The following is a 15,284-nucleotide window of genomic DNA, read 5'->3' as shown; positions in this document are numbered from 1 at the left end:
CTGAGAACAGAACCTGGGATTGATATATTTTATTGTATAAGGAAGTAGAGTACAGATATATTTTGATGTATAAGCATCATATCTTGAATATGGAGAGTGGCAGGTCTTTCTGTACCCCAAAATAACCCGTAGGTCCGTTAAATAACTGAGTATGCTTTGACTTGGAATGATTGGAAAAAGGGTGAATAACATCAAATAATAACTCTATCTCATACTCCTGCCTATCATTTGTGGTTCTATCCCTTGAGGCAACAAGTGAACTTATCCTTTAGTATTTCTACCTCTGAGTTTCTGATTATAACTGGACTGACTCCCATGCCTCTAATATCCATTAGTTGAAATTTCTCTCATCTTTCACACTCAAGATCAAATGCAGTCTCTATAAAGCCTGCTCACAGCATCAGCAATGAGGCCTCCCTCCTTTCAAAACCCATAGCATTTTTAACTCTCATGTTCTTCCTCATTCTGTTTTATTTAATTACTTGTAAATTTTGTTCAAGTTCATGTTTGGTCACTGCAACAAAATTCCTGTGAGCAAGGAACATATTCTATTATTGTAGAATACCAGGGTCAAATACTGGGCTTTTCACAAATGTTAGTTTCATAGATTTGGAGCAGGAAGGGATCATCACCATCATCATCATCATCATCACAACAATAATAATAGATAAAATTTAAATAACTCTCATTATGTACTAGGCATTGTGCTAACCACTTCATAAAAGTTATATGATTTTATATCAACTCTATGAGATTTATTATTATTATTATTATTATTATTATTATTATTATTATTCCCATTTTACAATTGAAGAAACTGAGCCAAGCAGAAATTAAGTGACTTGCCCAAGGTCACATAGATAATGAGTATCTGAAAGCAGCTCTGAACTCAAGTCTTCTTGATTTCAGGTGCAGTACTGTATCCACTGTACCATGTAGCTCTCTCATAGCATTTATAGTAGCAATAGAAGCAAGTAGTTATGATGGTAATAGTATATATATTTACATATTTATCATATTTTATACATATGTGTATATATATATACTTGTACATACATATGATCATGTTTAAGTTTACAAAATACTTTAAAGACATATCATTTGATTGTCAGAGCATTTTTGCAATATAAGTACTATTACTATAATACTATATAGGGGAAGCTAGGTTGTTCACTTGATAGAGCATTAGTTTAGGAGTCAGGAGAAACTGAATTCCAATCCAACCTCAGAAATTTAACACTTCCTAGTTGCCTGACCCTGAGCTAGTCACTAGCTAGTCACTACACTATTACAGGGAAAATTGAGATGTAGAGATATAAAATAACCTACCAAGTTCACAAAATAGTAGTAAGTAACTGAGCCAAGACTTTTATTCAGGATTTGCCCAGAATTTTCATTCCCAATCAATTCTAATTTTTCCTATTCTATGCTTTTGAGTTGAAATGTATTGGAGGAAAATTTCTTTGCTTTGCATCTTTATCTTGAAACTCCTATTATCCTAGGTACAAATTGGGTTTCTGTTTGTGAGAAGAAAATAGTAAGGAACCAATAACAAAGCATACCTTGCTGGAAAAATGAACAAATGTTTCCATTAAATATTTGCAATGTTACTATACCACACCTCAAAAAGAACTGCTACTATTCTGGACCCTTCATTCTTTGTGACTCAGAAGGGTGAACAGAATGGACATATTATTGGCTAGTATAATGGTTGTTTCCTCAGTTTTTCACAGGGAAAAGGATAAAGAAGTCCTGGTTCAAGCTTAGAGGTAGTTGGAGAAGGGGCAGTTTAACTAATCTTTGGTAATACTTTGGATATTGAGAATGATTCATTTCTGCTGAAGGGTGAAAGGGTGAAGGGGAGAAAATAAATGCAAAGGGAGAGTAGAAAGATAAAGAATAATTGCAGACAGACTGACAAAAATCAACAAGGGGGGAGAGAGAGAGAGAGAGAGAGAGAGAGAGAGAGAGAGAGAGAGAGAGAGAGAGAGAGAAAGAGAATTATTACTTAATTTTCTATATTCATTGGAACATAGTACAGGTAGACACACCAGTTTTATAGCTGTCAGTAGATAACTGTTAGGGTCTTACCTGGGAGTATAGGTTATTTTTAGTCTATAAACTGGAGTTCATAATAAATCCAACCAGAAACTCAGTGCATGGAGTCAGAGGAGGATGGTATAATGCATAATTTAGTAGACGTTTAAAAGAAAGGAGAATAATGGTAGAAGGTGATGGTAGAGAGTAAATACATGGTATGGAAAGTTTTCTCTTTGCATAAGCAATGTATACACAGTAAAACTTACTTAACCCATAATGTTCTCCTATTCAAAATGTAGCTGAAAATCATGAAGTATACCTAAGAAATAAAAAATTAATACGAATAATAGGAGCAGCAGTCTCAGCAGCAGTAGCGGTTGGTAGATTTACCAGAGGGAGCTGGGGGTGATGGTGATGGTCCTAGAATCAGGAAAATTTAAATACAAAAGATCCTCAAATTCTTACTGCTTCCATTTATAATAGAAGCAATTATAAAATAGAGATAAAAGCATCACCTACCTCATAAGGTCATTGTGAGGATCAAACGATATAATATTTATAGAATTAAGTGCAGAGTCCCTGGCTCTAGGAGCTTTTATAAATTCTTATTTTCTTTCTTTTGTTATGATTAGGAATGTGATAGGTGACACTTATGCAGTGCTTTAAAATTTTCAGGGTTCTTTTGTGGAATTTATCTCACTAGATCCCCACAACCACCCATGTAAGTTTCAGAGAAGTTGTTGTTTTCCCATAGTCCCCCAGGTATCAGACAGGATTCAAACTCAGTCTCTTTTTCACTACCTCTTCTCAAAGGAATATTCTTTGAGAATTCAAAATATGAACAAAAAAAATGAACAAAATACAAGAATCAAGGTTCATGCACTTAACTCGGGGAAGAAGTCTTAGTTACACACTTAGAGGCTATTTATTCTTATTTTATAGGTAATTAATGATTTAATAAAATAAATTTGCTGCATATTTAATAGATAGTACATACCTATAATGCAGTTACCTGTTAGTCTAAGGCTGGTAGATGGCTTGAGTCTGGAAGCTCCAAGCTGCAGTGAGCAATGTCAAATGAGTGTCTGCACAAAATTCAGCAGCATTAAAGTAAGCCTTCTTTGGGGATGTACTACCAGATTATTAAGGAATAGTGAATCTCACCTGATGAGAAATGGAGAAGGACAAAGGTATTGTGTAGATCAGATTTGACCTGTAAATGGTCCTTTTCATTCTCATTTGAGCAAGTTAGAAAGACCTAATATTTTTTTGTAAATAGCAGAGCCAAGATGGTGGCATGAAAGCAGGAATTCCTAGAAATTCATACCCCCAAAACTTAAAAAGCCATCAAATTATTATTCTAGCCAAAATCTACAGGGGCAGAACCCAGAGAAAGACTGATGATACAATTTCCAGGTCCAAGACAACATAGAAGATCTGTTCCACCAGGACCAGGGCTTGGAAAAACCCACAGCACAGCCACAGCCTCAGTGCAGCACAGCCAAGCTGGACACCTGGGTCTGTAGCAGAGGGGGCAGTTTAATCATCGGTAACTGCTGGAAGGGGTGTGTGTGATAGAACTCCACAGTACAAGAGTGAGTATGGAGTGGAGCTTTGGCCTCAGAGCAACCTTGTTTTGAAAACCTGTAATGGGAGTCAGCAGAGCCACAGAGCAGGAGCAGAGTTCTCTGCCCAATGACAGTGGGGATGGGCAGACTGCACAGAGGTTTCTCTGCCCTCCCTGGAGAAGGACTCAATTGCCTGCCCACACTCAGATATAGGCTGCAGTTTGGACTCCCACAACACCACCGTAGCCAAGCAAGGACTTTCCTCACATCTCCAGGGCAGAGGGAAGGGCCTGAACACAGGCAGGAAAGCAGTTGGAGCCTCTCATGGAACCTTTGAGGAATTAAGATACCTGTTAGTTGTCCCCAAAAGCCCCCAAAGTCTTGGAAGTGTGGTAAATCAGTAATTGGCTGAGGAAATGAGCAAACAACAGAAAAAAGAAGAAGAAACAGACTATAGACAATTATTTTAGTCCCATGGAGTATCAAAATACATACTCAGGTGATGACAAAATTGAAGTTACAGTATCCAAAAACCTCCAAAAGAAACAGAAAATGGGCTCAAGCTATGAATGAGCTCAAAAAAGACTTTGAAAAGCAATTAAGGGAGGTAGTGTAAAAATTAGGAGGAGAAGTGAGAGCAATGCACATAAATCATGAAAACCAAGTTAGCAACTTGGTGAAATACGAAAAATACTGAAGAAAATAATATGTTAAAATATAGGCCAAATGGATAAAGCAACAAAAAAGGCAAATGAGGAGAAGAATGCCTTAAAAAGCACAATTAGCAAGCTGAGAAAGGAGATAAAAAAGTTCTCTAAAGAAAATAACTCCTTCAAATGCAGAATGGAGCTAAAGGAAGGTGATAACGTTGTGAAAACTCAAGAAGATCTAAAACTGTACCAAAAAATTAGAAGAAAATGTGAAATACCTCATTGGAAAAATAACTGACTGTGAAAAATAGATCCAAGAGAGATAATTTAAAAATCATTGGGCTACCTGAAAGTCATGACCAGGAAAAGAGACTAGATTTCATTTTTTTTTAAAGAAAGATTTTATTTATTTTGAGTTTTACAATTTTACCTCTATTATTGCTTCCCTCCCCACCCCCCCACAGAAGGCATTCTGTTAGTGTTTACATTGGTTCCATGTTATACATTGATCTCAGTTGAATGTGATGACAGAGAAATCATATCCTTAAGGAAGAAATATAAAATATGAGATAGTAAAATTACATTATAATATAATGCTTTTCCCCCCCTAAGTTGACAGTAATAGACTTTGGTCTTTCTTCAAAGTCCATAATTCTTTCTATGGATACAGATGGTATTCTCCATTGCAGATGGCTCAAAATTGTCCCTGGTTGTTGCACTGAAGGCATATCCATCAGGGCTGATCATCACCCTCATGTTGCTGTTAGGGTGTACAATGTTTTTCTGGTTCTGCTTATCTCGCTCAGCATCAGTTCATGCAAATCCCTCCCAGCTTCCGTGAACTCCCATCCCTCCTAGACTTCATTTTTAAGAAATAATACAGCAAAATTTCCCTGAGATCCTAGAAGCAGAAGGTAAAATAGAAATTGAGGAAATCTTCTGATCTCACCTGAAAGAGATCCCAAAAGAAAAACTTCCAGGAATGTAATAGCCATAGTCAAAGAGAAAATATTAAAAAGCTTCCAGAAACAAGCAATTCAACTACCAAGGCTCTATAGTCAGGATTATACAGGATCTGGCAGCATCTACATGGAGGGCTTGTAGGTCTTGGAATATGATATACTGGAATGCAAAAGATCTTGGTTTACAACTGAGAATCAACTACCCAGCAAAACTGAACATCCTCTTCAGGGGAAAAGATAGACTTTCAATGAAACAGGGGCCTTTCAAACTTTCCTGTTGAAACAAATAGAGCTGAACAGAAAGTTTAATCTCCAACTGCAGGACACAGGTAAATCATGGTTGGGGGGGGATGAGAAAGTTCATTATGAGCAACTTAATTATGTTGAACTGCTTGTACTGATGCTGATACTGATAATTCATGACCTTTTTCCTTTTTAAGAGCAGTTAGAAGCAGCACATATAGACATGGCACAGGAAGATGCTGAATATAATGATATAATATAGTAAATGTTTGGAGTCAATGGATGATAAAGGAAAGTACTGGGAGGAAGGGAAAGGAGAGGAAGAAGGGGCTAAGATATTTCACATAAGAGTGAAGAAAATGCTTTTATAATGGAGTGGAACAGGGGAAAGCAAGGAGGAATGAGTGAGCCTTCATTCTCATCAGAAATGACTCAGAGAGGAAATAACATGGTTACTTAATAGGGTATAGAAAGCTATCTTACCCAAGAGAAAAATGAGAGGAAAGGGATGGGATAAGGCAGAATGGGAGGAGGAGGTGGTAGATGAGAGAGAAGATTGTGGGAGAGGGTAATCAGCTACAACACACTTTTGGACAGGGACAGGATGAAATGAGAAAGAGAACAGAATACATGAGAGTGGGGAGGAATAGAGTGGAGGGATGTACAGCTGGTGATAGCAACTGTGGGAAAAATATTGAAGCAACTTCTCTGGTGGCTATGATAGGGAAGGCAACTCATCCCAGAGACAGAGCTGTTGGAATATGAACACAGACTGAATTACACTTTCTCTCTCTCTCTCTCTCTCTCTCTCTCTCTCTCTCTCTCTCTCTCTCTCTCTCCCTTTCACTATTCTTTAGGTTTCTCATCCTTTTTTCTGGGGGAGGGGGATCATGATTACTCTCACAGTGAGATTATAGTAACATTATAAAATAAATTTTAAAAAATATAAAAAATAGTCACAATAATTTAAAAAATGATAATAATCAAAGACTATTATAAAGGCAACCTCTAATCTTATAATTTTTACTGAACTCTCAGCTAAACTCTCCAGAATGACTTTCTCCAGTTTTCAAATGCAAAGGGTTATACAAGATGATTCAGAATTCTTCCACCTCTTCACTCTCATCTCCTAAAATTTAAATATTTTGCCTTTATTCCCAATAAAGATGAAAAGCGTCAACTATGAAAATTTCAAAAGACATAATTTCCTACCCTATGGCTTTCTAATCTTCCTAATATAAAAGTAGCATCAGTTGATAAAATCAACTCATTATAGATGGAAGGGACTTCAGTGATCATCTATTCCAACATCATTTTATGGGTGAGGAAACTAGGGTTTAAAGATTTGAAGTGTGTTGTACAAGGTCACACAGGCAGTAGCAAAGATGGTATCAGAATCTAATTTTCCTGATTCCTATGGAAACTATCTTTATTTATATAAATGAAGGTGATAATGAATGTGCTAAAGTTCCCTGAACTTCATTTCTCATTCTCATTCTCTTGAATTTTACATGTGCCTCTTCACCACAAGTCTCAAAATTCATAAAAAATCTTAGATATTCAGATTTGTTCTATCTTTAGGATATATCACAAAAGTCAGATAAACTTAAGAAACTTCTCTACTTTGACATTTTATGAACAATCTAGTAATTAGATTCCTCATTGATTTACTATCTGAAAGAATCTTAAATTATAAATATATTTAAATTGTTCAGTAAGTCCATTGAAGAAACTGAGCTATTCTCTAAATCAGGGGTTCTTAATTTGGTATCCATGAATCTTCAAGAAGTTGATGGAGAAATTTCAGTAGGTCTGTGAATGTTTTAAAAATATTTTGATACCCGCATTTCAATATACTTGTTTTTTTCTTCCTTCTTTATTTTCTTCTAATTACATACATGGGTAGTTCTCAACATTCAAGCTTTTAATTTCCACATATTTTTATCATCCTGCCTCCTTCTTCCAAGCTAAACAATCTGATACAGTTGTACATGTATAAGAGTGTTCAACAAATTTCCATATTAGGCATGTTGTGAAAGAAGAATTAGAAATCAGGGAGTGGAGATCATGAGAGATTAAGAAACACCATAAAAGAAGTTTTAAAAAGTAAGCACTGTATGCTGTGTGCTGCATTCAGCTCCCATAGCTCTTTCTCTGGACATGGGGGGCATTTTCCATAACAAGTCTTTCAGGACTGTCTTTGATCACTAAACTGCTGACAGAGCTGCATCTATCATAGTCTACCATCTCACAATATTGTGGTTATTATATACAATGTTTTCCTGACTCTATTCAATTCATTCAACATCAGTTCATGCAAGTTTTGCCGGATTTTCCCAAAGTCTATCCACTCATTATTTCTTACAGAAACACTGTGGAAATTGTTTCCCAGTTTTCAGCATCCCTTTTTTTCCTTTCTTTAGAAAGATTTTTACTAATTTTGAGTTTTACAATTTTCCCCATATTCTTCCTTCCCTCCTTCCACCCCCCACAGAAGGCAGTCTGTTAGTCCTTACATTGTTTCCATGGTATACACTGATCTCAGTTGAATGTGATGAGAGAGAAATTATATCCTTAAGGAAGAAAAATAAAGTATAAGAAATCACAAAATTACATAATAAGATAACAGGGTTTTTTCCTAAATTGAAGTCTTTACTAAAACTCCACAATTCTTTCTCTGGATACAGATGGTATTCTCGACTGCAGAAAGCCCAAAATTGTCCCTGGTTGTTGCACTCATGGAATGAGCAAGTCCATTAAGTTCTGTATTCCTTCTAATCTTGCTTGCATTGTTTTTAATTCTGTAAAACCTTTTTCTTTCCTTCCATCCCATCTTACCCCATTAGTACTTTCTCTTTATCCTTTCCCTTTAGCTCTCCTCATCAGTATTTTTCTTTTGATTGCTGCCTGCTTCTGTCCTTTCCTCTGTTCCCTCTTAACTTCCCTGCAAGGTAAGTTAAATTTCAAAACCCAACCTGGAATGTATATCATCCACTCTTTAAGTCAAATCTATTGAGAGAAAGACATACTAAGTATTTAGACTCTCCCCTCTTTCCCTCTACTATAATGGTTCCTTTGTGTCTCTACACATTGTGCTAATTATCTTCTAATGCCTCCACCTTCCACCTCCACTTTTTTTCAAGTCTTAATTATTTTATACCTATCTATTACCCACACCCTCTTTTAAATTAAACTTCTTTCAACTGTACTGATAAAAGTACAGTTCTCAAGAGCCATAAATATCATCACATTTTGGTCTTGACCTCTGTCCAAGTACCCTCCCCCCATTTGTCCTCTTAGAACTAATCACATCTTTTGCCTGATTTTGTTCCTTTCTACTATCTTAAGAGAAATACTTCTCAAAATATTTCTCAAGAGTTACAGGTATTGTTTTCCCATTTAGTAAAATTAACTATTTTTTCTTAGTTTTGTTTATTAACATTTTATTTCCTTTCCATTATCTTTTTATACATCTCTTCAGTCTTGTATTTAAAAATAAAATTTTCTATTCAGTTCTGGTTTTTTCATCAGGGAAGTTTGAAAGTCTTCTATGTCATTGAAAGTCCATCTTTTTCCTTCAATGAATATTCTGTTGATTCTTGGTTCAATCCAAACTCCTTTGCCCTCTGGAATATCTTATGAGTTTTCATTGTTGAAGCTGATTAAGACCAGTGCTGTCTTGACTACGATTCCCTGATATTTAAATTGCTTCTTTTTTGGCATCTTGCAGTATTTTCTCTTTTAGCTAAAATTTTTGAAATTTGGGTACAGTAATTGATTTATTTTTAAATCCTATTTTATTTCGTGTACTTAAAAATATTACTCTGAAAAGAAGTCCATAGGCCTTACTAGGCTGCCAAAACAATCCAATCTATCTCTCTCTCTCACTCTCTCTCTCTCTCTCTCTCTCTCTCTCTCTCTCTCTCTCTCTCTCTCTAACACACACACACACACACACACGATTGATATAGATGGAAAATTTCAATTATTAATTGTGTGATGATTGGCCACTTTCTAGAACTTAGCTTACTTATTAGACACTCCACATTTAACCACTGATTAACGTACAAATTCTCATTTACTCAATATCAGTTTTCAATTTTTTTTCAGAAAAGAGTTACAAAGCTCTCCTAACTATTATCAGCTAGACAATGTAATTGAATTCACTTATTTAATGTTGGTAAACTTTTCTAATCATAATGTCCTTGTCATTGATAAAGGGTTGGGAGTCACAGTTCAGACCACTTGCTGATTTTCTGCCCTTAAGATTCTCTTCCCATTCAAACCCAGTGAATCTGATCAGCCACAACAATCAGATACCAGATACTGGGTTTGTTTGGTATACATATGCAACTGTATGCCTAAGCAAGCTTCCATTCATACATCCATGGGTCTTGTAGAGTTGGGAAACTATACGCTTATCTTTCTATAAATAATAAACTACCTGTCTCATTATCATTGAGAACTTTTGTTTCTTCTTAGTTCCTTACAATCTCCTCACATATTGATAACAGGAAAGAGGTCCAGGAAATTTAGCAGATGCTAAATTTCATCTATATCTACAGGAGAACAGGAATCAGAATATCCCAAAGTTTAGTCAGTCCAAGGTTAAAGCTAACACTCTGGTAAGTTCATATGTCCTTTATGAGAGCTGTGCATGAGAAATCTAAAACCTTTATCTAGATTGCCTGTTAAAATCAGGTCACTTTAGTGGATAAAATATCATAGAGATCTCAGGAAAAGTTCTTCTTGTCTCTTGGCTTTCTTCAATTATTTTATCAGAATTATGACCCAAGAAAGAAGGTGCTATTTGATGTAAGTGGATCAATATGTTAAAGCTGAAGACTTGTCCTCATCAGCCTCAGCTAAAATAAAAGAAGTCAGAAGCCAAACTATTTCTCTAAATTATTCTCCCAATTAGGAAAACAGATGGCAAGAAGAAAAGGTCTACTGTCGATAAGGTTACAGCTAAGTCCTATATTTCTTAATGTTGAATTTTATTTGAAATCATTTTCCAAAGCAAATCCATAAATGAGGTGACCGCTTTTGCTATTTGCAAACAATGCATAAAACATAACCTAACAGGCACAATATTCACATTTTAAAAATTCAATTTAGAGCATAGCACTCCCTTGCTTGTTTTGAAGCTGGCTGCCAACACATAGGAATAACAAGATCAGAAGAATCCAATAAAGCTTAAGTGTCCTTGTGGGTCATTTCCCCATCGTTTGGTTGTTTCTATTCAGATAAAGGACAGATACCTGTAACCTATGCCATCCACTTTGTGGGAAACAAAGCCAAAAATAACCTTTCATTCAAATATTTCATTCAAATCCATCTTGAACTATTCATTCAAGCTTACTACCGTTTTGGCACCACCACATATCTCGACTGCCCCCTTATTACTAAGCCTGTTGCTTCTGTCAAAATGATTAATATCAGACACCTGAAATGGGAGTTTGAGAAAACAGCATAGAATTAATGAAACAAGAAAAGGAGCTGGTATTGTTTCATGATTTTTTTGTATTGTTTATGGAGAGGGGAAAAATGTTTAATGGATACAGAGGTCAGGTTCTTGTTCTAGTGTCCACAAAACTAAGGGAGAAACAAGAGTGAAAAAAAACCACACAATTTTTGAGTAATCCTGGTTCTATGATTGAGGGGAGGTGTAAGAAGCATGACTCTTCAGCCACTCATTTAAATCCAACCCACATAAACCATGTTCTAGGTAATGACATCAGTGAGAGGTTGGAAAAATACCAGAGTGTTCCCCAAAGATTCTAACAGATAGGGATCAATGGATTAAAGTTATTTTTATCTCTAAATATCAGAATCTGAAGGTTTTTATGGCTCTGAGTTTCATGCTGTGGAGGAAGGGCAAAGTACAGGATACTGGAGATAAATTGTACTGACTGATGTCTTGCTTGTCTTCAGACACCTTTCTATGATCCAAGGGATCAAGTCCAGAAGACATAAGCATCCAAGTTTGGTTTATAATACACATTTTTTCTTGCTATTTAACCTTCAGTAATTCCAAAGGATAAAACAATCATATTTCACAGCTACAGATAGAAATCCCTCTTCCCTGCCCGCCCATATATTTTTCTTGCCATGCCTAACTGAATTTTTAATATCTAATGACATTTAGCTAGATAATTGTAATCTCCTAAAGGGGAACAATGATTCTCATCCCTGATAATAGTTCCTGCTTATTGATGCCAATAACTATGAAAAAAAATCACAAATATGATCACATTAACTTACTACTCCAGAATTTTCAATGGTGTGCCATTGTCTATGAAATAAAAACTACATTCTTAGTCTGGCATCCAAGGCCCTCTACAATCTGCCTTCTACCTGTCAATCGACCAATTGGCATTTATTTAAGTACCTGTTATAGATTTCATACTGGTGATACAAGAATAAGAGTGAAATAGTCCCTTGATGTCAGGGAGGCTGTTTGTTATTAGGGGGATAATATGTACCCATAGAAAAATAGAAGATAATATTTACAAAATAATCACACAATGATGGAATGGGAAGGATTGAGGTACTCATAACTGGGAAATCAATAAAACCTTCTTAAGGGGGGCTTTTGATTTGAGCTTTGAAAGACAAGATTCTAATCCATGGAAGTGAGGTGAGCAAACATGTAAGCTTGCAAAGCAGCCTGTATTGAGTCAGAGCTAGAGATAGACTGTTGTACATGGGGAATAGAAAGGAAGCTGGTTTAGCTGATGCATAAAGTACAGGAGGGGTAGTAATGTGTAATCAGCCTGAAAAAAACATGGCTGGAGCCAGATGGTGAAGGACTTGAAATGCCAAATAGATGAGTTTGTGTTTTATCCTAAAGGCAATTGCAACTGCAGAAATTACCTTTACAGGTTATTTCAAAAAACTTACCCTCCTTTCCCAACCAAACTACATAGTTCTCTATCCTCTGAAAATGACTGAACTTTCAATGATCTTCTTTCCCACTGTTCCCTACTTGTAAAGCTTCCTACACCTAATCTTTGCTTATTGACTCTGCAGAGGTCTTCAAGTTATACGTGTTTTCTCCATCATTTGATATACCACTATAGTTTTACTCTCCTTATACATTTATATTCTAATTTCTGTTACAATTATCTGCATTGCTGCCTTGTTTCCTACTACCAAATTGTGTATTCTTAGAAGGCAGGGACCTGATATTACTCAACTGTAGTTCCCCCAAGGTCTAACTTAGTTCTTTTCATGTAGAAAGCATCAAATTCATTTTTGTTGAAAGGTGAAGGAATTACAGTAATAACACAATTCATTGATAAGTGGAAGCATTTATGATTTATAAGTTTATTTGAATCCACTAATTTAACATTTTATGCAGAGAACTAAATGTTATCAATATTTAGCTCTGCTGTCATTTCTGATCAAAACTTGAGTTTATCTGCATAAACTATAAATTGGGAAAATGGGGAGTATAAATAGCAATATCATCCATGAATTTATTGATTTTAGTTTTCTGTTTGTGGACATCAGCTGACTTCTTATGTCTAAAGTTTAAGAGAATATTAAAAAAATTAGGAGGATATTAATTGCTGCTCTTTATATATTATTATGCATAAAAGAATCAGCATGAAATTGGAGAGAGTCTTGAGGTCCCATCAAAGGATCATTGAGGAATTCACTTCTGGATATTTTGTGGTTGCTGTCATTAAGATGAGGAAGAATGACAAAGGATTGTGATGAGTTATCTAATATCAATTAATTCTCTAATTGACTTCTAACAAGAAAAACATATCAAAAAGAAACTGAAATATTTTATTTCACATGCAACAAATTGACAAAAATGAAAAAAATAACAAAATTAATATTAGGGTATGGAAAATTGGGAACACTGGAATATTGTCATTAGAATTGTGAACTGATCTAAACCAGAGGACAATTTGAAACTATAAAAAGAGATGATTAAAATGGCCACACCCTTTGATCCAGAAATTTCATAGCTATATGTAGTCCCCAAGAAGGTTGATGACCACAATAAAGTCCTGATAGACACTAAAATATAACTTTTTGTAGTACAAAAGAACTAGAAACAATTAATAGTAACTAACCTTTAGGATTGCTTTAAGTTATTTCATTTAATTTTCACAATCACTATTATTATCCCCATTAATTGATGAGGAAATTGGGATTGAGAGAATACAGGTGACTGTTCCAGATTCTCACAAATAATAAATATCTGAGGTAGGATTTCTTGACTCTAAGTAGAATATTCTAACTTTACTGGCATCCAGCAAAATAGATATACATAAATGTGGGGACTGCTAAACTAATTATGGTATATGATACAATAGAATATTAGTATTCATTAATAAATGATGACTATAATAAATACAGAGAAGTGTGGAAAAACATGACATCATTCAAAGTGAAGCAAGCAAAACTAATAAAACATTACACAAAATTACTAAAATGGAAAGAACAAGACTAAAATGATAGAACTAAATGCTGCAAAATTATTATAACCAATCTTTAAAGAAGAGACAGCAGACATATTGTTTCATTTTTTTCATATTTTTTTAGGATCATGGGTGAACACTGCATATATCATAATTTATTCATTTATTGGTTCATTTTGTTAAACTTTATTTTTCTTCCTCTTGTTTTTCTTTAAGGGTTATAGTTCTGCAAGTTGAGCTGGGGAAGGAATACGATGGAAAATTTAGGTACCATATAATTAGATTTCATTAAATCTTATTTTTAAAAAATAAATTCAAACATGGTAGAGTTCCTCAGTCTCACAAAGTTTATAAGACAAGAAATGATGCCATATTTGAACATTTATTTAGTTTGATACTTCTTAAATAAAACAAGACACACAATTCAATTCAACAAACATTTATTAAGCATTATTATTTCCTTGATTTCTGAAGTCTTTACAATGATTTTTTCAGATAGAAATTAACTATTTGTTTCAAGAACAATTTTGCTCTAAATAGAATTCACTCGGATCTTCTGCCGCAAGCAGGCCGGTGTGGCCATTGGCAGGCTGTGTGAAAAATGTGATGGCAAGTGGGTGATCTGTGACTCCTACATCTGGCCCTGCACCTTGGTCCAGATATGCGATGAGTGCAACTATGGCTCCTATCAGGGGCGCTGTGTGATCTGTGGGGGCCCTGGGGTATCGGATGCCTACTACTGCAAGGAGTGCACCATCCAGGAGAAAGACAGAGATGGTTGTCCAAAGATCTTCAACCTGGGGAGTTCCAAAACTGATCTTTTCTATGAACAAAAGAAGTACGGCTTTAAGAAGAGGTGATTGTCTTGATCCCCTCGCCATGCTGCCACCCCAGTTCAAGAAGATACACTCACCACCCTCATCCCCACGGAAAGGGGAAAAGAACAACCAAGTATTTGCCAATTTATCAGATTTGCCGATGACTACCTGTCCCCCCTCTCTGTTTCCACCCCTTCTCCCCTTGCCAGAAATGTGGCATCAGTGCCCCCTGCCTAGGGGTAGGACAGGGAACAACTAGAAATAGACTCTCAGCTGGACCTGAGAAGCTGGGGCACAGTTCTCTCTTCTGCAATACCATCTCTGCACCAGTGGATGCCTTCTCCAAGGCTAGATGCATGTTAGTCCAGGCTGTGGGGGATTGCTCATGAAACTCCAGTCTTGGCACCAGAGTGAAAAATGGGGTCTTGCTCCTCAAGAATCACCCTCTTTACCACCAGCAGCGCATTTTAGGTGGGGCCCCTGTGGTTTGCTGAGTTGTCCAGATATGCCTTTGGGAATTAAATTGACTCATGATCATTACATTTTCTCCTGTGTCCTGTCCAAG

The 15,284-nt window shown here is 35.8% G+C and overlaps 1 pseudogene; it reads left to right on the top strand.

Moving 5' to 3' along the window:
- Window positions 1-14,761, top strand: part of LOC141518964 (PHD finger-like domain-containing protein 5A pseudogene) — a 63,149-nt pseudogene extending 48,388 nt beyond the window's left edge.
- The last annotated feature ends 523 nt before the right edge of the window (window positions 14,762-15,284 follow it).

Source organism: Macrotis lagotis, chromosome 1 (genome assembly GCF_037893015.1).
Source record: "Macrotis lagotis isolate mMagLag1 chromosome 1, bilby.v1.9.chrom.fasta, whole genome shotgun sequence".
NCBI classification, from domain to species: Eukaryota; Metazoa; Chordata; class Mammalia; order Peramelemorphia; family Peramelidae; genus Macrotis; species Macrotis lagotis.
This window is presented reverse-complemented; position numbering and strand designations above follow the sequence as displayed.